We start from the raw sequence: 22,553 nt of genomic DNA on the forward strand, positions 1-22,553 counted from the left end.
CAAACAAATATAGAAACACAGGGGTTTCACACGCACTTCTGCAGGCAAACAAATATAGAAACGCAGGCTACGTTACAGGTCGATTCCAAAGGGTTTAGAGGATGAAAACTCATTTTGCGCCGAAGAGTCAAAGTTGCTCTGACTGGGTGAACTCGATCAGTTGCTTCAGGATCAACTTGGTCAGCGATTATTTACGGCTATGCAACTAGTGGGGATCCTTGCAGTGTGTTCTAATTGATTCCAAGTATCGGCAAAGCTCAGCCATACCAATAGGGTAATACGTGGTACCGGATTCATTCAGTAAGCGGTGTTATGGAACGCTGGTTAATGCTATGCTGTATGAAGCCCGTACACTGATGCTCTCTCTACTCTATGTGAGTTACCCTTCCATCTGTCCGATGCAGTAAGTCTAAGAAAAGCACCTGCACCTCATATTTTTGAAACACGCAGGCAAACAAATATGGAACTACCCCGGGACCCTCAAATTACACAGACCACTCCACTCAGCTTCTCTGTTCTCCTTTTTGTCTGCATTTCGATCCCATTACACAGACCACTCCACTCAGCTTCTCTGTTCTCCTTTTTGTCTGCATTTCGATCCCATTACACAGAACACTCCACTCAGCTTCTCTGTTCGCCTTTTTGTCTGCATTTCGATCCCATTACACAGACCACTCCACTCAGCTTCTCTGTTCTCCTTTTTGTCTGCATTTCGATCCCATTACACAGACCACTCCACTCAGCTTCTGAAGGCCCCCACACATTACAGCCCCGAAGTGGCCAACGCCGTGTAGTTTGAATGTAAGGTATGATTGATTGAATGGCTGGCCATCTTTATTCCAACTAAATACTTTGAGTCAATCCGATGAGACTTGGTCTTCTTATATTGCGTGCTGCCTACGATGCAAGATGTTGAACCTTGTTCACAAGTGATTCACCAATTATGTTTGGCTTGTGTTATGGAACGCACGCACTTCCGCAGGCAAACAAATATAGAAACGCAGGGGTTTCACACGCACTTCTGCAGGCAAACAAATATAGAAACGCAGGGGTTTCACACGCACTTCTGTAGGCAAACAAATATAGAAACGCAGGCTACGTTACAGGTCGATTCCAAAGGGTTTAGAGGATGAAAACTCATTTTGCGCCGAAGAGTTAAAGATGCTCTGACTGGGTGAACTCGATCAGTTGCTTCGGGATCAACTTGGTCAGCGATTATTTACGGCTATGCAACTAGTGGGGATCCTTGCAGTGTGTTTTAATTGATTCCAAGTATCGGCAAAGCTCAGCCATACCAGTAGGGTAATACGTGGTACCCGATTACATGGAATCAATTAGAACACACTGCAAGGATCCCCACTAGTTGCATAGCCGTAAATAATCGCTGACCAAGTTGATCCCGAAGCAACTGATCGAGTTCACGCAGTCAGAGCAACTTTGACTCTTCGGCGCAAAATGAGTTTTCATCCTCTAAACCCTTTGGAATCGACCTGTAACGTAGCCTGCGTTTCTATATTTGTTTGCCTGCAGAAGTGCGTGTGAAACCCCTGCGTTTCTATATTTGTTTGCCTGCAGAAGTGCGTGTGAAACCCCTGCGTTTCTATATTTCTTTGCCTGCAGAAGTGCGTGTGAAACCCCTGCGTTTCTATATTTGTTTGCCTGCAGAAGTGCGTGTGAAACCCCTGCGTTTCTATATTTGTTTTCCTGCAGAAGTGCGTACGTTCCGTAACACAAGCCAAACATAATTGGTGAATGACTTGTGAACAAGGTTCAACATCTTGCATCGTAGGCAGCACGCGATATAAGAAGACCAAGTCTCATCGGATTGACTCAAAGTCTTTAGTTGGAATAAAGATGGCCAGCCATTCAATCAATCATACCTTACATTCAAACTACACGGCGTTGGCCACTTCGGGGCTGTAATGTGTGGGGGCCTTCAGAAGCTGAGTGGAGTGGTCTGTGTAATGGGATCGAAATGCAGACAAAAAGGAGAACAGAGAAGCTGAGTGGAGTGGTCTGTGTAATCGGAACGAAATGCAGACAAAAAGGCCAACATAGAAGCTGAGTGGAGTGGTCTGTGTAATGGGATCGAAATGCAGACAAAAAGGAGAACAAAGAAGCTGAGTGGAGTGGTCTGTGTAATGGGATCGAAATGCAGACAAAAAGGAGAACAGAGAAGCTGAGTGGAGTGGTCTGTGTAATTTGAGGGTCCCCGGGTAGTTCTATATTTGTTTGCCTGCGTGTTTCAAAAATATGAGGTGCAAGTGCTTTTCTTAGACTTACTGCATCGGACGGATGGAAGGGTAACTCACATAGAGTAGAGAGAGCATCAGTGTACGGGCTTCATTCAGCATAGCATTCACCAGCGTTCTATAACACCGCTTACTGAATGAATCCGGTACCACGTATTATCCTATTGGTATGGCTGAGCTTTGCCGATACTTGGAATCAATTAGAACACACTGCAAGGATCCCCACTAGTTGCATAGCCGTAAATAATCGCTGAGCAAGTTGATCCTGAAGAAACTGATCGAGTTCACCCAGTCAGAGCAACTTTGACTCTTCGGCGCAAAATGAGTTTTCATCCTCTAAACCCTTTGGAATCGACCTGTAATGTAGCCTGCGTTTCTATATTTGTTTGCCTGCAGAAGTGCGTGTGAAACCCCTGCGTTTCTATATTTGTTTGCCTGCAGAAGTCCGTGTGAAACCCCTGCGTTTCTATATTTGTTTGCCTGCAGAAGTGCGTGTGAAACCCCTGCGTTTCTATATTTGTTTGCCTGCAGAAGTGCGTGCGTTCCATAACACAAGCCAAACATAATTGGATGGGTAACTCACATAGAGTAGAGAGAGCATCAGTGTACGGGCTTCATACAGCATAGCATTAACCAGCGTTCCATAACACCACTTACTGAATGAATCGGGTACCACCTATTACCCTATTGGTATGGCTGAGCTTTGCCGATACTTGGAATCAATTAGAACACACTGCAAGGATCCCCACTAGTTGCATAGTCGTAAATAATCGCTGACCAAGTTGATCCCGAAGCAACTGATCGAGTTCACCCAGTCAGAGCAACTTTGACTCTTCGGCACAAAATGAGTTTTCATCTTCTAAACCCTTTGGAATCGACCTGTAACGTAGCCTGCGTTTCTATATTTGTTTGCCTGCAGAAGTGCGTGTGAAACCCCTGCGTTTCTATATTTGTTTGCCTGCAGAAGTGCGTGTGAAACCCCTGCGTTTCTATATTTGTTTGCCTGCAGAAGTGTGTGCGTTCCATAACACAAGCCAAACATAGTTGGTGAATGACTTGTGAACAAGGTTCAACATCTTGCATCGTAGGCAGCCTACGATGCATGATGTTGAACCTTGTTCACAAGTCATTCACCAATTATGTTTGGCTTGTGTTATGGAACGCACGCACTTCTGCAGGCAAACAAATATAGAAACGCAGGGGTTTCACACGCACTTCTGCAGGCAAACAAATATAGAAACGCAGGTGTTTCACACGCACTTCTGCAGGCAAACAAATATAGAAACGCAGGGGTTTCACACGAACTTCTGCAGGCAAACAAATATAGAAACGCAGGGGTTTCACACGCACTTCTGCAGGCAAACAAATATAGAAACGCAGGCTACGTTACAGGTCGATTCCAAAGGGTTTAGAGGATGAAAACTCATTTATTGCCGAAGAGTCAAAGTTGCTCTGACTGGGTGAACTCGATCAGTTGCTTCAGGATCAACTTGGTCAGCGATTATTTACGGCTATGCAACTAGTGGGGATCCTTGCAGTGTGTTCTAATTGATTCCAAGTATCGGCAAAGCTCAGCCATACCAATAGGGTAATACGTGGTACCAGATTCATTCAGTAAGCGGTGTTATGGAACGCTGGTGAATGCTATGTTGTATGAAGCCCGTACACTGATGCTCTCTCTACTCTATGTGAGTTACCCTTCCATCCGTCCGATGCAGTAAGTCTAAGAAAAGCACCTGCACCTCATATTTTTGAAACACGCAGGCAAACAAATATAGAACTACCCCGGGACCCTCAAATTATACAGACCACTCCACTCAACTTCTCTGTTCTCCTTTTTGTCTGCATTTCGATCCCATTACACAGACCACTCGACTCAGCTTCTCTGTTCTCGTTTTTGTCTGCATTTCGATCCCATTACACAGACCACTCCACTCAGCTTCTCTGTTCGCCTTTTTGTCTGCATTTCGATCCCATTACACAGACCACTCCACTCAGCTTCTCTGTTCTCCTTTTTGTCTGCATTTCGATCCCATTACACAGACCACTCCACTCAGCTTCTGAAGGCCCCCACACATTACAGCCCCGAAGTGGCCAACGCCGTGTAGTTTGAATGTAAGGTATGATTTATTGAATGGCTGGCCATCTTTATTCCAACTAAAGACTTTGAGTCAATCCGATGAGACTTGGTCTTCTTATATTGCGTGCTGCCTACGATGCAAGATGTTGAACCTTGTTCACAAGCCATTCACCAATTATGTTTGGCTTGTGTTATGGAACACACGCACTTCTGCAGGTAAACAAATATAGAAACGCAGGGGTTTCACACGCACTTCTGCAGGCAAACAAATATAGAAACGCAGGGGTTTCACACGCACTTCTGCAGGCAAACAAATATAGAAACGCAGGGGTCTCACACGCACTTCTGCAGGCAAACAAATATAGAAACGCAGGGGTTTCACACGCACTTCTGTAGGCAAACAAATATAGAAACGCATGCTACGTTACAGATCGATTCCAAAGGGTTTAGAGGATGAAAACTCATTTTGCGCCGAAGAGTTAAAGTTGCTCTGACTGGGTGAACTCGATCAGTTGCTTCGGGATCAACTTGGTCAGCGATTATTTACGGCTATGCAACTAGTGGGGATCCTTACAGTGTGTTCTAATTGATTCCAAGTATCGGCAAAGCTCAGCCATACCAATAGGGTAATACGTGGTAACCGATGCATTAAGTAAGCGGTGTTATGGAACGCTGGTGAATGCTATGCTGTATGAAGCCCGTACACTGATGCTCTCTCTACTCTATGTGAGTTACCCTTCCATCCGTCCAATGCAGTAAGTTTAAGAAAAGCACCTGCACCTCATATTTTTGAAACACGCAGGTAAACGAATATAGAACTACCCCGGGACCCTCAAATTACACAGACCACTCCACTCAGCTTCTCTGTTCTCCTTTTTGTCTGCATTTCGATCCCATTACACAGACCACTCTACTCAGCTTCTCTGTTCTCCTTTTTGTCTGCATTTCGATCCCATTACACAGACCACTCCACTCAGCTTCTCTGTTCTCCTTTTTGTCTGTATTTCGATCCCATTACACAGACCACTCCACTCAGCTTCTCTGTTCTCCTTTTTGTCTGCATTTCGATCCTATTACACAGACCACTCCACTCAGCTTCTGAAGGCCCCCACACATTACAGTCCCGAAGTGGGCAACGCCGTGTAGTTTGAATGTAAGGTATGATTGATTGAATGGCTGGCCATCTTTATTCCAACTAAAGACTTTGAATCAATCCGATGAGACTTGGTCTTCTTATATTGCGTCCTGCCTACGATGCAAGATGTTGAACCTTGTTCACAAGTCATTCACCAATTATGTTTGGCTTGTGTTATGGAACGCACGCACTTCTGCAGGCAAACAAATATAGAAACGCAGGGGTTTCACACGCACTTCTGCAGGCAAACAAATATAGAAACGCAGGGGTTTCACACGCACTTCTGCAGGCAAACAAATATAGAAACGCAGGGGTTTCACACGTAGTTTTGCAGGCAAACAAATATACAAACGCAGGGGTTTCACACGCACTTCTGCAGGCAAACAAATATAGAAACGCAGGCTACGTTACAGGTCGATTCCAAAGGGTTTAGAGGATGAAAACTCATTTTGCGCTGAAGAGTCAAAGTTGCTCTGACTGGGTGAACTCGATCAGTTGCTTCAGGATCAACTTGGTCAGCGATTATTTACGGCTATGCAACTAGTGGGGATCCTTGCAGTGTGTTCTAATTGATTCCAAGTATCGGCAAAGCTCAGCCATACCAATAGGGTAATACGTGGTACCCGATTCATTCAGTAAGCGGTGTTATGGAATTCTGGTAAATGCTATGCTGTATGAAGCCCGTACACTGATGCTCTCTCTTCTCTATGTGAGTTACCCTTCCATCCGTTTGATGCAGTAAGTCTAAGAAAAGCACCTGCACCTCATATTTTTGAAACACGCAGGCAAACAAATATAGAACTACCCCGGGACCCTCAAATTACACAGACCACTCGACTCAGCTTCTCTGTTCTCCTTTTTGTCTGCATTTCGATCCCATTACATAGACCACTCCACTCAGCTTCTCTGTTCTCCTTTTTGTCTGCATTTCGATCCCATTACACAGACCACTCCACTCAGCTTCTCTGTTCTCCTTTTTGTCTGCATTTCGATCCCATTACACAGACCACTCCACTCAGCTTCTCTGTTCTACTTTTTGTCTGCATTTTGATCCCATTACACAGACCACTCCACTCAGCTTCTGAAGGCCCCCACACATTACAGCCCCGAAGTGGGCAACGCCGTGTAGTTTGAATGTAAGGTATGATTGATCGAATGGCTGGCCATCTTTATTCCAACTAAAGACTTTGAATCAATCCGATGAGACTTGGTCGTCTTATATTGCGTGCTGCCTACGATGCAAGATGTTGAACCTTGTTCACAAGTCATTCACCAAATATGTTTGGCTTGTGTTATTGAACGCACGCACTTCTGCAGGCAAACAAATATAGAAACGCAGGGGTTTCACACGCACTTCTGCAAGCAAACAAATATAGAAACGCAGGGGTTTCACACGCACTTCTGTAGGCAAACAAATATAGAAACGCAGGGGTTTCACACGCACTTCTGTAGGCAAACAAATATAGAAACGCAGGGGTTTCACACGCACTTTTGCAGGCAAACAAATATAGAAACGCAGGCTACGTTACAGGTCGATTCCAAAGGGTTTAGAGGATGAAAACTCATTTTGCGCCGAAGAGTCAAAGTTGCTCTGACTGGGTGAACTCGATCAGTTGCTTCAGGATCAACTTGGTCAGCGATTATTTATGGCTATGCAACTAGTGGGGATCCTTGCAGTGTGTTCTAATTGATTCCAAGTATCGGCAAAGCTCAGCCATACCAATAGGGTAATACGTGGTACCCGATTCATTCAGTAAGCGATGTTATGGAACGCTTGTGAATGCTATGCTGTATGAAGCCCGTACACTGATGCTCTCTCTACTCTATGTGAGTTACCCTTCCATCCGTCCGATGCAGTAAGTCTAAGAAAAGCACCTGCACCTCATATTTTTGAAACACGTAGGCAAACAAATATAGGACTAACCCGGGACCCTCAAATTACACAGACCACTCCACTCAGCTTCTCTGTTCTCCTTTTTGTCTGCATTTCGATCCCATTACACAGACCACTCCACTCAGCTTCTCTGTTCTCCTTTTTGTCTTCATTTCGATCCCATTACACAGACCACTCCACTCAGCTTCTCTGTTCTCCTTTTTGTCTACATTTCGATCCCATTACACAGACCACTCCACTCAGCTTCTGAATGCCCCCACACATTACAGCCCCGAAGTGGCCAACGCCGTGTAGTTTGAATGTAAGGTATGATTGATTGAATGGCTGGCCATCTTTATTCCAACTAAAGACTTTGAATCAATCCGATGAGACTTGGTCTTCTTATATTGCGTGCTGCCTACGATGCAAGATGTTGAACCTTGTTCACAAGTCATTCACCAATTATGTTTGGCTTGTGTTATGGAACGCACGCACTTCTGCAGGCAAACAAATATAGAAACGCAGGGGTTTCACACGCACTTCTGCAAGCAAACAAATATAGAAACGCAGGGGTTTCACACGCACTTCTGCAGGCAAACAAATATAGAAACGCAGGGGTTTCACACGCACTTCTGTAGGCAAACAAATATAGAAACGCATGGGTTTCACACGCACTTCTGCAGGCAAACAAATATAGAAACACAGGCTACGTTACAGGTCGATTCCAAAGGGTTTAGAGGATGAAAACTCATTTTGCGCCGAAGAGTCAAAGTTGCTCTGACTGGGTGAACTCGATCAGTTGCTTCAGGATCAACTTGGTCAGCGATTATTTACGGCTATGCAACTAGTGGGGATCCTTGCAGTGTGTTCTAATTGATTCCAAGTATCGGCAAAGCTCAGCCATACCAATAGGGTAATACATGGTACCCGATTCATTCAGTAAGCGGTGTTATGGAACGCTGGTGAATGCTATGCTGTATGAAGCCCGTACACTGATGCTCTCTCTACTCTATGTGAGTTACCCTTCCATCCGTCCGATGTAGTAAGTCTAAGAAAAGCACCTGCACCTCATATTTTTGAAACACGCAGGCAAACAAATATAGAACTACCCCGGGACCCTCAAATTACACAGACCACTCCACTCAGCTTCTCTGTTCTCCTTTTTGTCTGCATTTCGATCCCATTACACAGACCACTCCACTCAGCTTCTCTATTCTCCTTTTTGTCTGCATTTCGATCCCATTACACAGACCACTCCACTCAGCTTCTCTGTTCTCCTTTTTGTCTGTATTTCGATCCCATTACACAGACTGCTCCACTCAGTTTCTCTGTTCTCCTTTTTGTCTGCATTTCGATCCCATTACACAGACCACTACACTCAGCTTCTGAAGGCCCCCACACATTACAGCCCCGAAGTGGCCAACGCCGTGTAGTTTGAATGTAAGGTATGATTGATTGAATGGCTGGCCATCTTTATTCCAACTAAAGACTTTGAATCAATCCGATGATACTTGGTCTTCTTATATTGCGTGCTGCCTACGATGCAAGATGTTGAACCTTGTTCACAAGTCATTCACCAATTATGTTTGGCTTGTGTTATGGAATGCACGCACTTCTGCAGGCAAACAAATATAGAAACACGGGGTTTCACACGCACTTCTGCAGGAAAACAAATATAGAAACGCAGGGGTTTCACACGCACTTCTGCAGGCAAACAAATATAGAAACGCAGGGGTTTCACATGCACTTCTGCAGGCAAACAAATATAGAAACGCAGGGTTTTCACACGCACTTCTGCAGGCAAACAAATATAGAAACGCAGGCTACGTTACAGGTCGATTCCAAAGGGTTTAGAGGATGAAAACTCATTTTGCGCCGAAGAGTCAAAGTTGCTCTGACTGGGTGAACTCGATCAGTTGCTTCAGGATCAACTTGGTTAGCGATTATTTACGGCTATGCAACTAGTGGGGATCCTTGCAGTGTGTTCTAATTGATTCCAAGTATCGGCAAAGCTCAGCCATACCAATAGGGTAATACGTGGTACCCGATTCATTCAGTAAGCGGTGTTATGGAACGCTGGTGAATGCTATGCTGTATGAAGCCCGTACACTGATGCTCTCTCTACTCTATGTGAGTTACCCTTCCATCCGTCCGATGCAGTAAGTCTAAGAAAAGCACCTGCACCTCATATTTTTGAAACACGCAGGCAAACAAATATAGAACTACCCCGGGACCCTCAAATTACACAGACCACTCCACTCAGCTTCTCTGTTCTCCTTTTTGTCTGCATTTCGATCCCATTAAACAGACCACTCCACTCAGCTTCTCTATTCTCCTTTTGTCTGCATTTTGATCCCATTACATAGACCACTCCGCTCAGCTTCTCTGTTCTCCTTTTTGTCTGCATTTCGATCCCATTACACAGACCACTCCACTCAGCTTCTCTGTTCTCCTTTTTGTCTGCATTTCGATCCCATTACACAAACCACTCCACTCAGCGTCTAAAGGCCCCCACACATTACAGCCCCGAAGTGGCCAACGCCGTGTAGTTTGAATGTAAGGTATGATTGATTGAATGGCTGGCCATCTTTATTCCAACTAAAGACTTTGAATCAATCCGATGAGACTTGGTCTTCTTATATTGCGTGCTACCTACGATGCAAGATGTTGAACCTTGTTCACAAGTCATTCACCAATTATGTTTGGCTTGTGTTATGGAACGCATGCACTTCTGCAGGGAAACAAATATAGAAACGCAGGGGTTTCACACGCACTTCTGCAAGCAAACAAATATAGAAACGCAGGGGTTTCACACGCACTTTTGCAGGCAAACAAATATAGAAACGCAGGGGTTTCACACGCACTTCTATAGGCAAACAAATATAGAAACGCAGGGGTTTCACACGCACTTCTGCAAGCAAAGAAATATAGAAACGCAGGCTACGTTACAGGTCGATTCCAAAGGGTTTAGAGGATGAAAACTCATTTTGCGCCGAAGAGTCAAAGTTGCTCTGACTGGGTGAACTCGATCAGTTGCTTCGGGATCAACTTGGTCAGCGATTATTTACGGCTATCCAACTAGTGGGGATCCTTGCAGTGTGTTCTAATTGATTCCAAGTATTGGCAAAGCTCAGCCATACCAATAGGGTAATACGTGGTACCCGATTCATTCAGTAAGCGGTGTTATGGAACGCTGGTGAATGCTATGATGTATGAAGCCCGTACACTGATGCTCTCTCTACTCTATGTGAGTTACCCTTCCATCCGTCCGATGCAGTAAGTCTAAGAAAAGCACCTGCACCTCATATTTTTGAAACACGCAGGCAAACACATATAGAACTACCCCGGGACCCTCAAATTACACAGACCACTCCACTCAGCTTCTCTGTTCTCCTTTTTGTCTGCATTTCGATCCCATTACACAGACCACTCCACTCAGCTTCTCTGTTCTCCTTTTTGTCTGCATTTCGATCCCATTACGCAGACCACTCCACTCAGCTTCTCTGTTCTCCTTTTTGTCTGCATTTCGATCCCATTACACAGACCACTCCACTCAGCTTCTCTGTTCTCCTTTTTGTCTACATTTCGATCCCATTACACAGACCACTCCACTCAGCTTCTGAAGGCCCCCACACATTACAGCCCCGAAGTGGCCAATGCCGTGTAGTTTGAATGTAAGGTATGATTGATTGAATGGCTGGCCATCTTTATTCCAACTAAAGACTTTGAATCAATCCGATGAGACTTGGTCTTCTTATATTGCGTGCTGCCTACGATGCAAGATGTTGAACCTTGTTCACAAGTCATTCACCAATTATGTTTGGCTTGTGTTATGGAACGCACGCACTTCTGCAGGCAAACAAATATAGAAACGCAGGGGTTTCACACGCACTTCTGCAGGCAAACAAATATAGAAACGCAGGGGTTTCACACGCACTTCTCCAGGCATCAAATATAGAAACGCAGGGGTTTCACACGCACTTCTGCAGGCAAACAAATATAGAAACGCAGGCTACGTTACAGGTCTATTCCAAAGGGTTTAGAGGATGAAAACTCATTTTGCGCCGAAGAGTCAAAGTTGCTCTGACTGGGTGAACTCGATCAGTTGCTTCAGGATCAACTTGGTCAGCGATTATTTACGGCTATGCAACTAGTGGGGATCCTTGCATTGTGTTCTAATTGATTCCAAGTATCGGCAAAGCTCAGCCATACCAATAGGGTAATACATGGTACCCGATTCATTCAGTAAGCGGTGTTATGGAACGCTGGTGGATGCTATGCTGTATGAAGCCCATACACTGATGCTCTCTCTACTCTATGTGATTTACCCTTCCATCCGTCCGATGCAGTAAGTCTAAGAAAAGCACCTGCACCTCATATTTTTGAAACACGCAGGCAAACAAATATAGAACTACCCGGGGACCCTCAAATTACACAGAACACTCCACTCAGCTTCTCTGTTCTCCTTTTTGTCTGCATTTCGATCCGATTACACAGACCACTCCACTCAGCTTCTCTATTCTCCTTTTTGTCTGCATTTCGATCCCATTACACAGACCACTCCACTCAACTTCTCTGTTCGCCTTTTTGTCTGCATTTCGATCCCATTACACAGACTACTCCACTCAGCTTCTCTGTTCTCCTTTTTGTCTTCATTTCGATCCCATTACACAGACCACTCCACTCAGCTTCTGAAGGCCCCCACACATTACAGCCCCGAAGTGGCCAACGCCGTGTAGTTTGAATGTAAGGTATGATTGATTGAATGGCTGGCCATCTTTATTCCAACTAAAGACTTTGAGTCAATCCGATGAGACTTGGTCTTCTTATATTGCGTGCTGCCTACGATGCAAGATGTTGAACCTTGTTCACAAGTCATTCACCAATTATGTTTGGCTTGTGTTATGGAACGCACGCACTTCTGCAGGAAAACAAATATAGAAACGCAGGGGTTTCACACGCACTTCTGCAGGCAAACAAATATAGAAACGCAGGGGTTTCACACGCACTTGTGCAGGCAAACAAATATAGAAACGCAGGGGTTTCACACGCACTTCTGCAGGCAAACAAATATAGAAACACAGGGGTTTCACACGCACTTCTGCAGGCAAACAAATATAGAAACGCAGGCTACGTTACAGGTCGATTCCAAAGGGTTTAGAGGATGAAAACTCATTTTGCGCCGAAGAGTCAAAGTTGCTCTGACTGGGTGAACTCGATCAGTTGCTTCAGGATCAACTTGGTCAGCGATTATTTACGGCTATGCAACTAGTGGGGATCCTTGCAGTGTGTTCTAATTGATTCCAAGTATCGGCAAAGCTCAGCCATACCAATAGGGTAATACGTGGTACCGGATTCATTTAGTAAGCGGTGTTATGGAACGCTGGTGAATGCTATGCTGTATGAAGCCCGTACACTGATTCTCTCTTCTTATATTGCATGCTGCCTACGATGCAAGATGTTGAACCTTGTTCACAAGTCATTCACCAATTATGTTTGGCTTGTGTTATGGAACGCACGCACTTCTACAGGCAAACAAATATAGAAACGCAGGGGTTTCACACGCACTTCTACAGGCAAACAAATATAGAAACGCAGGGGTTTCACACGCACTTGTGCAGGCAAACAAATATAGAAACGCAGGGGTTTCACACGCACTTCTGCAGGCAAACAAATATAGAAACACAGGGGTTTCACACGCACTTCTGCAGGCAAACAAATATAGAAACGCAGGCTACGTTACAGGTCGATTCCAAAGGGTTTAGAGGATGAAAACTCATTTTGCGCCGAAGAGTCAAAGTTGCTCTGACTGGGTGAACTCGATCAGTTGCTTCAGGATCAACTTGGTCAGCGATTATTTACGGCTATGCAACTAGTGGGGATCCTTGCAGTGTGTTCTAATTGATTCCAAGTATCGGCAAAGCTCAGCCATACCAATAGGGTAATACGTGGTACCAGATTCATTTAGTAAGCGGTGTTATGGAACGCTGGTGAATGCTATGCTGTATGAAGCCCGTACACTGATTCTCTCTCTACTCTATGTGAGTTACCCTTCCATCCGTCCGATGCAGTAAGTCTAAGAAAAGCACCTGCACCTCATATTTTTGAAACACGCAGGCAAAGAAATATGGAACTACTCCGGGACCCTCAAATTACACAGACCACTCCACTCAGCTTCTCTGTTCTCCTTTTTGTTTGCATTTCGATCCCATTACACAGACCACTCCACTCAGCTTCTCTGTTCTCCTTTTTGTCTGCATTTCGATCCCATTAAACAGAACACTCCACTCAGCTTCTCTGTTCGCCTTTTTGTCTGCATTTCGATCCCATTACACAGACCACTCCACTCAGCTTCTCTGTTCTCCTTTTTGTCTGCATTTCGATCCCATTACACAGACCACTCCACTTAGCTTCTGAAGGCCCGCACACATTACAGCCCCGAAGTGGCCAACGCCGTGTAGTTTGAATGTAAGGTTTGATTGATTGAATGGCTGGCCATCTTTATTCCAACTAAATACTTTGAGTCAATCCGATGAGACTTGGTCTTCTTATATTGCGTGCTGCCTACGATGCAAGATGTTGAACCTTGTTCACAAGTCATTCACCAATTATGTTTGGCTTGTGTTCTGGAACGCACACACTTCTGCGGGAAAACAAATATAGAAACGCAGGGGTTTCACACGCACTTCTGCAGGCAAACAAATATAGAAACGCAGGGGTTTCACACGCACTTCTGTAGGCAAACAAATATAGAAACGCAGGCTACGTTACAGGTCGATTCCAAAGGGTTTAGAGGATGAAAACTCATTTTGCGCCGAAGAGTTAAAGTTGCTCTGACTGGGTGAACTCGATCAGTTGCTTCGGGATCAACTTGGTCAGCGATTATTTACGGCTATGCAACTAGTGGGGATCCTTGCAGTGTGTTTTAATTGATTCCAAGTATCGGCAAAGCTAAGCCATACCAGTAGGGTAATACGTGGTACCCGATTACATGGAATCAATTAGAACACACTGCAAGGATCCCTACTAGTTGCATAGCCGTAAATAATCGCTGACCTAGTTGATCCCGAAGCAACTGATCGAGTTCACGCAGTCAGAGCAACTTTGACTCTTCGGCGCAAAATGAGTTTTCATCCTCTAAACCCTTTGGAATCGACCTGTAACGTAGCCTGCGTTTCTATATTTGTTTGCTTGCAGAAGTGCGTGTGAAACCCCTGCGTTTCTATATTTGTTTGCCTGCAGAAGTGCGTGTGAAACCCCTGCGTTTCTATATTTGTTTGCCTGCAGAAGTGCGTGTGAAACCCCTGCGTTTCTATATTTGTTTTCCTGCAGAAGTGCGTGCGTTCCATAACACAAGCCAAACATAATTGGTGAATGACTTGTGAACAAGGTTCAACATCTTGCATCATAGGCAGCACGCAATATAAGAAGACCAAGTCTCATCGGATTGACTCAAAGTCTTTAGTTGGACAAAGATGGCCAGCCATTCAATCAATCATACCTTACATTCAAACTACACGGTGTTGGCCACTTCGGGGCTGTAATGTGTGGGGGCCTTCAGAAGCTGAGTGGAGTGGTCTGTGTAATGGGATCGAAATGCAGACAAAAAGGAGAACAGAGAAGCTGAGTGGAGTGGTCTGTGTAATGGGAACGAAATGCAGACAAAAAGGCAAACAGAGAAGCTGAGTGGAGTGGTCTGTGTAATGGGATCGAAATGCAGACAAAAAGGAGAACAGAGAAGCTGAGTGGAGTGGTCTGTGTAATGGGATCGAAATGCAGACAAAAAGGAGAACAGAGAAGCTGAGTGGAGTGGTCTGTGTAATTTGAGGGTCCCGGGGTAGTTCTATATTTGTTTGCCTGCGTGTTTCAAAAATATGAGGTGCAGGTGCTTTTCTTAGACTTACTGCATCGGACGGATGGAAGGGTAACTCACATAGAGTAGAGAGAGCATCAGTGTACGGGCTTCATACATCATAGCATTCACCAGCGTTCCATAACACCGCTTACTGAATGAATCGGGTACCACGTATTACCCTATTGGTATGGCTGAGCTTTGCCGATACTTGGAATCAATTAGAACACACTGCAAGGATCCCCACTAGTTGCATAGCCGTAAATAATCGCTGAGCAAGTTGATCCTGAAGAAACTGATCGAGTTCACCCAGTCAGAGCAACTTTGACTCTTCGGCGCAAAATGAGTTTTCATCCTCTAAACCCTTTGGAATCGACCTGTAACGTAGCCTGCGTTTCTATATTTGTTTGCCTGCAGAAGTGCGTGTAAAACCCCTGCGTTTCTATATTTGTTTGCCTGCAGAAGTGCATGTGAAACCCCTACGTTTCTATATTTGTTTGCCTGCAGAAGTGCGTGTGAAACCCCTGCGTTTCTATATTTGTTTGCCTGTAGAAGTGCGTGCGTTCCATAACACAAGCCAAACATAATTGGTGAATGACTTGTGAACAAGGTTCAACATCTTGCATCGTAGGCTGCCTACGATGCAAGATGTTGAACCTTGTTCACAAGTCATTCACCAACTATGTTTGGCTTGTGTTATGGAACACACGCACTTCTGCAGGCAAACAAATATAGAAACGCAGGGGTTTCACACGCACTTCTGCAGGCAAACAAATATAGAAACGCAGGGGTTTCCCACGCACTTCTGCAGGCAAACAAATATAGAAACGCAGGGGTTTCACACGCACTTCTGCAGGCAAACAAATATATAAACGCAGGCTACGTTACAGGTCGATTCCAAAGGGTTTAGAGGATGAAAACTCATTTTGTGCCTAAGAGTCAAAGTTTCTCTGACTGGGTGAACTCGATCAGTTGCTTCAGGATTAACTTGGTCAGCGATTATTTACGGCTATGCAACTAGTGGGGATCCTTGCAGTGTGTTCTAATTGATTCCAAGTATCGGCAAAGCTCAGCCATACCAATAGGGTAATACGTGGTACCGGATTCATTCAGTAAGCGGTGTTATGGAACGCTGGTGAATGCTATGCTGTATGAAGCCTGTACACTGATGCTCTCTCTACTCTATGTGAGTTACCCTTCCATCCGTCCGATGCAGTAAGTCTAAGAAAGGCACCTGCACCTCATATTTTTGAAACACGCAGGCAAACAAATATAGAACTACCCCGGGACCCTCAAATAACACAGACCACTCCACTCAGCTTCTCTGTTCTCCTTTTTGTCTGCATTTCGATCCCATTACACAGACCACTCGACTCAGCTTCTCTGTTTTCCTTTTTGTCTGCATTTCGATCCCATTACACAGACCACTCCACTCAGCTTCTCTATTCGCCTTTTTGTCTGCATTTCGATCCCATTACACAGACCACTCCACTCAGCTTCTCTGTTCTCCTTTTTGTCTGCATTTCGATCCCATTACACAAACCACTCCACTCAGCTTCTGAAGGCCCCCACACATTACAGCCCCGAAGTTGCCAACGCCGTGAAGTTTGAATGTAAGGTATGATTGATTGAATGGCTGGCCATCTTTATTCCAACTAAAGACTTTGAGTCAATCCGATGAGACTTGGTCTTCTTATATTGCGTGCTGCCTACGATGCAAGATGTTGAACCTTGTTCACAAGTCATTCACCAATTATGTTTGGCTTGTGTTATGGAACGCACACACTTCTGCAGGAAAACAAATATAGAAACGCAGGGGTTTCACACGCACTTCTGCAGGCAAACAAATATAGAAACGCAGGGGTTTCACACGCACTTCTGCAGGCAAACAAATATAGAAACGCAGGGGTTTCACACGCACTTCTGCAGGCAAACAAATATAGAAACGCAGGGGTTTCACACGCACTTCTGTAGGCAAACAAATATAGAAACGCAGGCTACGTTATAGGTCGATTCCAAAGGGTTTAGAGGATGAAAACTTATTTTGCGCCGAAGAGTTAAAGTTGCTCTGACTGGGTGAACTCGATCAGTTGCTTCGGGATCAACTTGGTCAGCGATTATTTACGGCTATGCAACTAGTGGGGATCCTTGCAGTGTGTTTTAATTGATTCCAAGTATCGGCAAAGCTCAGCCATACCAGTAGGGTAATACGTGGTACCCGATTACATGGAATCAATTAGAACACACTGCAAGGATCCCCACTAGTTGCATAGCCGTAAATAATTGTTGACCAAGTTGATCCCGAAGCAACTGATCGAGTTCACGCAGTCAGAGCAACTTTGACTCTTCGGCGCAAAATGAGTTTTCATCCTCTAAACCCTTTGGAATCGACCTGTAACGTAGCCTGCGTTTCTATATTTGTTTGCCTGCAGAAGTGCGTGTGAAACCCCTGCGTTTCTATATTTGTTTGCCTGCAGAAGTGCGTGTGAAACACCTGCGTTTCTATATTTGTTTGCCTGCAGAAGTGCGTGTGAAACCCCTGCGTTTCTATATTTGTTTTCCTGCAGAAGTGCGTGCGTTCCATAACACAAGCCAAACATAATTGGTGAATGACTTGTGAACAAGGTTCAACATCTTGCATCGTAGGCAGCACGCAATATAAGAAGACCAAGTCTCATCGGATTGACTCAAAGTATTTAGTTGGAATAAAGATGGCCAGCCATTCAATCAATCATACCTTACATTCAAACTACACGGCGTTGGCCACTTCGGGGCTGTAATGTGTGGGGGCCTTCAGAAGCTGAGTGGAGTGGTCCGTGTAATGGGATCGAAATGCAGACAAAAAGGAGAACAGAGAAGCTGAGTGGAGTGGTCTGTGTAATGGGATCGAAATGCAAACAAAAAGGCGAACAGAGAAGCTGAGTGGAGTGGTCTGTGTAATGGGATCGAAATGCAGACAAAAAGGAGAACAGAGAAGCTGAGTGGAGTGGTCTGTGTAATGGGATCGAAATGCAGACAAAAAGGAGAACAGAGAAGCTGAGTGGAGTGGTCTGTGTAATTTGAGGGTCCCGGGGTGGTTCTATATTTGTTTGCCTGCGTGTTTCAAAAATATGAGGTGCAGGTGCTTTTCTTAGACTTACTGCATCGGACGGATGGAAGGGTAACTCACATAGAGTAGAGAGAGCATCAGTGTACGGGCTTCATACAGCATAGCATTCACCAGCGTTCCATAACACCGCTTACTGAATGAATCGGGTACCACGTATTACCCTATTGGTATGGCTGAGCTTTGCCGATACTTGGAATCAATTAGAACACACTGCAAGGATCCCCACTAGTTGCATAGCCGTAAATCATCGCTGACCAAGTTGATCCCGAAGCAACTGATCGAGTTCACCCAGTCAGAGCAACTTTGACTCTTCGGCGCAAAATGAGTTTTCATCCTCTAAACCCTTTGGAATCGACCTGTAACGTAGCCTGCGTTTCTATATTTGTTTGCCTGCAGAAGTGCGTGTGAAACCCCTGCGTTTCTATATTTGTTTGCCTGCAGAAGTGCGTGTGAAACCCCTGCGTTTCTATATTTGTTTGCCTGCAGAAGTTTGTGTGAAACCCCTGCGTTTCTATATTTGTTTGCCTGCAGAAGTGCGTGTGAAACCCCTGCGTTTCTATATTTGTTTGCCTGCAGAAGTGCGTGCGTTCCATAACACAAGCCAAACATAGTTGGTGAATGACTTGTGAACAAGGTTCAACATCTTGCATCGTAGGCAGCCTACGATGCAAGATGTTGAATCTTGTTCACAAGTCATTCACCAATTATGTTTGGCTTGTGTTATGGAACGCACGCACTTCTGCAGGCAAACAAATATAGAAACGCAGGGGTTTCACACGCACTTCTGCAGGCAAACAAATATAGAAACGCAGGGGTTTCACACGCACTTCTGCAGGCAAACAAATATAGAAACGCAGGGGTTTCACACGCACTTCTGCAGGCAAACAAATATAGAAACACAGGGGTTTCACACGCACTTCTGCAGGCAAACAAATATAGAAACGCAGGCTACGTTACAGGTCGATTCCAAAGGGTTTAGAGGATGAAAACTCATTTTGCGCTGAAGAGTCAAAGTTGCTCTGACTGGGTGAACTCGATCAGTTGCTTCAGGATCAACTTGCTCAGCGATTATTTACGGCTATGCAACTAGTGGGGATCCTTGCAGTGTGTTCTAATTGATTCCAAGTATCGGCAAAGCTCAGCCATACCAATAGGGTAATAAGTGGTACCGGATTCATTCAGTAAGCGGTGTTATGGAACGCTGGTGAATGCTATGCTGTATGAAGCCCATACACTGATGCTCTCTCTACTCTATGTGAGTTACCCTTCCATCCGTCCGATGCAGTAAGTCTAAGAAAAGCACCTGCACCTCATATTTTTGAAACACACAGGTAAACAAATATGGAACTACCCTGGGACCCTCAAATTACACAGACCACTCCACTCAGCTTCTCTGTTCTCCTTTTTGTCTGCATTTCGATCCCATTACACAGACCACTCCACTCAGCTTCTCTGTTCTCCTTTTTGTCTGCATTTCGATCCCATTACACAGACCACTCCACTCAGCTTCTCTGTTCGCCTTTTTGTCTGCATTTCGATCCCATTACACAGACCACTCCACTCAGCTTCTCTGTTCTCCTTTTTGTCTGCATTTCGATCCCATTACACAGACCACTCCACTCAGCTTCGTAAGGCCCCCACAGATTACAGCCCCGAAGTGGCCAACGCCGTGTAGTTTGAATGTAAGGTATGATTGATTGAATGGCTGGCCATCTTTATTCCAACTAAAGACTTTGAGTCAATCCGATGAGACTTGGTCTTCTTATATTGCGTGCTGCCTACGATGCAAGATGTTGAACCTTGTTCACAAGTCATTCACCAATTATGTTTGGCTTGTGTTATGGAACGCACGCACTTCTGCAGGCAAACAAATATAGAAACGCAGGGGTTTCACACGCACTTCTGCAGGCAAACAAATATAGAAACGCAGGGGTTTCACACGCACTTCTGTAGGCAAACAAATATAGAAACGCAGGCTACGTTACAGGTCGATTCCAAAGGGTTTAGAGGATGAAAACCCATTTTGCGCCGAAGAGTTAAAGTTGCTCTGACTGGGTGAACTCGATCAGTTGCTTCAGGATCAACATGGTCAGCGATTATTTACGGCTATGCAACTAGTGGGGATCCTTGCAGTGTGTTTTAATTGATTCCAAGTATCGGAAAAGCTCAGCCATACCAGTAGGGTAATACGTGGTACCCGATTACATGGAATCAATTAGAACACACTGCAAGGATCCCCACTAGTTGCGTAGCCGTAAATAATCGCTGACCAAGTTGATCCCGAAGCAACTGATCGAGTTCACGCAGTCAGAGCAACTTTGACTCTTCGGCGCAAAATGAGTTTTCATCCTCTAAACCCTTTGGAATCGACCTGTAACGTAGCCTGCGTTTCTATATTTGTTTGCCTGCAGAAGTGCGTGTGAAACCCCTGCGTTTCTATATTTGTTTGCCTGCAGAAGTGCGTATGAAACCCCTGCGTTTCTATATTTGTTTGCCTGCAGAAGTGCGTGTGAAACCCCTGCATTTCTATATTTGTTTTCCTGCAGAAGTGCGTGCGTTCCATAACACAAGCCAAACATAATTGGTGAATGACTTGTGAACAAGGTTCAACATCTTGCATCGTAGGCAGCACACAATATAAGAAGACCAAGTCTCATCGGATTGACTCAAAGTCTTTAGTTGGAATAAAGATGGCCAGCCATTCAATCAATCATACCTTACATTCAAACTACACGGCGTTGGCCACTTCGGGGCTGTAATGTGTGGGGGCGTTCAGAAGCTGAGTGGAGTGGTCTGTGTAATGGGATCGAAATGCAGACAAAAAGGAGAACAGAGAAGCTGAGTGGAGTGGTCTGTGTAATGGGAACGAAATGCAGACAAAAAGGCGAACAGAGAAGCTGAGTGGAGTGGTCTGTGTAATGGGATCGAAATGCAGACAAAAAGGAGAACAGAGAAGCTGAGTGGAGTGGTCTGTGTAATGGGATCGAAATGCAGACAAAAAGGAGAATAGAGAAACTGAGTGGAGTGGTCTATGTAATTTGAGGGTCCCCAGGTAGTTCTATATTTGTTTGCCTGCGTGTTTCAAAAATATGAGGTGCAGGTGCTTTTCTTAGACTTACTGCATCAGACGGATGGAAGGGTAACTCACATAGAGTAGAGAGAGCATCAGTGTACGGGCTTCATACAACATAGAATTCACCAGCGTTCCATAACACCGCTTACTGAATGAATCGGGTACCACGTATTACCCTATTGGTATGGCTGAGCTTTGCCGATACTTGGAATCAATTAGAACACACTGCAAGGATCCCCACTAGTTGCATAGCCGTAAATAATCGCTGAGCAAGTTGATCCTGAAGAAACTGATCGAGTTCACCCAGTCAGAGCAACTTTGAATCTTCGACGCAAAATGAGTTTTTATCGTCTAAACCCTTTGGAATCGACCTGTAACGTAGCCTGCGTTTCTATATTTGTTTGCCTACAGAAGTGCGTGTGAAACCCCTGCGTTTCTATATTTGTTTGCCTGCAGAAGTGCGTGTGAAACCCCTGCGTTTCTATATTTGTTTGCCTGCAGAAGTGCGTGTGAAACCACTCCACTCAGCTTCTCTGTTCGCCTTTTTGTCTGCATTTCGATCCCATTACACAGACCACTCCACTCAGCTTCTCTGTTCTCCTTTTTGTCTGCATTTCGATCCCATTACACAGACCACTCCACTCAGCTTCGTAAGGCCCCCACAGATTACAGCCCCGAAGTGGCCAACGCCATGTAGTTTGAATGTAAGGTATGATTGATTGAATGGCTGGCCATCTTTATTCCAACTAAAGACTTTGAGTCAATCCGATGAGACTTGGTCTTCTTATATTGCGTGCTGCCTACGATGCAAGATGTTGAACCTTGTTCACAAGTCATTCACCAACTATGTTTGGCTTGTGTTATGGAACGCACGCACTTCTGTAGGCAAACAAATATAGAAACGCAGGGGTTTCACACGCACTTCTGCAGGCAAACAAATATAGAAACGCAGGGGTTTCACACGCACTTCTGCAGGCAAACAAATATAGAAACGCAGGGGTTTCACACGCACTTCTGCAGGCAAACAAATATAGAAACGCAGGCTACGTTACAGGTCGATTCCAAAGGGTTTAGAGGATGAAAACTCATTTTGCGCCTAAGAGTCAAAGTTGCTCTGACTGGGTGAACTCGATCAGTTGCTTCAGGATCAACTTGGTCAGCGATTATTTACGGCTATGC

This window comes from Pinus tabuliformis, chromosome Q, assembly GCF_031772625.1.
Source record: "Pinus tabuliformis cultivar Carrire ecotype Pingquan chromosome Q, CPIR1, whole genome shotgun sequence".
NCBI lineage: Eukaryota > Viridiplantae > Streptophyta > Pinopsida > Pinales > Pinaceae > Pinus > Pinus tabuliformis.